Source organism: Lactuca virosa, chromosome 6, assembly GCF_052849685.1.
Source record: "Lactuca virosa cultivar CGN04683 chromosome 6, Lactuca_virosa_CGN04683_v6, whole genome shotgun sequence".
NCBI lineage: Eukaryota > Viridiplantae > Streptophyta > Magnoliopsida > Asterales > Asteraceae > Lactuca > Lactuca virosa.
This window is the reverse complement of record NC_136431.1, coordinates 13,381,762-13,383,708: the sequence shown is the minus strand read 5'-3', so window position 1 is coordinate 13,383,708 and position 1,947 is coordinate 13,381,762.

The window sequence follows — 1,947 nt, the reverse complement described above, 5'->3', positions numbered from 1 at the left end:
CTCTAGGTACCACATCCTCGAGTAGGATTTACGGGGGTCATTGGTTTAATAGGTTAGCCCTATCCTATAGGGTTGATACTAGTGGGATGGTCCCCATATATATCCGGTAGTTGAGTACTACAACTCTCAGGAAGATGTGGGTGTTAACTAGGGAGGCGGGTCAGTTATGGCAGGTACCGAGGGATGACATCGTCGAGCCGATTCGGCAGGTGGAGCCGGAGGTCATTACTGAGCCTGCCTTTGTGAGGCATTAGAGACCTAGGCACATGGATCCTGATCGTCCAGAGCCTACTCTTGGAGATGTGATGCGGGGTCTTACTGTTGCACAGGATGAGTGTCGTTGGATGATGGGTTCGCTTGTCGCGGTGATGCGGCATCTGGGGATGGACCATCCGCCATTTCATAGTGTGTATCCCGTTGTACCACCCCCCTTCTCAGCCACACAATACTGGTTATGATGGTGTCGGTCCTTCAGGCACGTATCCTGGAGACACCGATGACGATGACAACGATGATGACAGAGAGGAGACCGAGACAGAGTTGGAGGGTGGCGAGGAGTAGATTTGTGGGTTTTATTTTGTATTTTGATACTTTATGATGTATTCTGACATATTTTATTTGGTTTGGGATTGTATTTATATAGTTATGGTTTTTATGTTTCATTTATATATCCCAATTCAGATGCTGTATTGGTTCAGTCAAGACTAAACATAGTTAATCAGGCTATGCTTAGAAGTGACTCAACTTTTACACATTGAATTTCCTGGATATTTATCTTTATGTGTTTCATTTCCGTATATGTTTATTTATGATTGGCAGTTTATTATTTGTTTTATACTTCTAGACTATGTATGGATCGGCCAGGTAGGAAAAGTCGGTAGGTAGGACCATTTTGGCATATAGTTGTTCTGAAATCCAACAACCCAATGCGACAATTCCAGTCTAGTCACCTTTCCCATACATAATCTATCAGTAGGAAACTTTTATGGTATAAAATTTTTAGTTATAGGTTTGAGGACAAACCCAAATGGAGTATTTGACCTAAGCTATAGTTATAGTTGCTAAAGAAATACTAAGTCGCTATTCTTAAGGAAATACTAATGCGCTATAGCTAAACCTATGCTCTGATACCATCTTTGTCACACCCCCTACCCGACCTTTGGCGAAAACACCGACCAGTGTGACGGTATAAAGAGCGTCAATCATATTAACCTGAGAATACATGCATTTTGAAAGTCAACATAATGTTGGTGAGTGCATGAGTTTTTATTTTGAATTTCCTTTAAGAATACTTTTCTTTCGTGAAAACCTTTGTTATTTATTTACCTAGCCTTTTATCTATTTTAGGGTATCTTTTATAAATCTTAAGTTACTATCTTTTCAAGATATCTAACAATCCTAACGTAATTTAATTAGGATTATCTTTTGTTAACCCTAATTTACTATATTTTTAAGGATTTATAACAATCCTAACGTATTTTAATTACCATACCAAGCATCCATAATGGTAATCTAAGCTCTAAGGAAAATTTTAATGTATTAATGTGAGCCCCTATAATCGATGTTATGATCGTAAATGTACCCATAATCACGACGCTTCATCGGACGTCGAATAGTAACTTATATGGAAGGTATCATATCGGGATTGTAGCTAGCAATCGCAGGTGGGGTTGTCATGGCCTCGTATAGATCTATACATAACTTCCTAGCTCTCGCAAGATTAACGATTATATGTATTGGGGATATGTCGAATTTAATCAAGGCTTTTGGATGAATAACCAACTTACTAACGCATTACCCATAAGCTTTTATCATTTATCTTTATCATAATTACCCATATATATATATGTATATATATATATATATATATATATATATACACACACACACACATACATACATACATACATACATACATCACACTATCTTTCTATATACTTCTCCCAG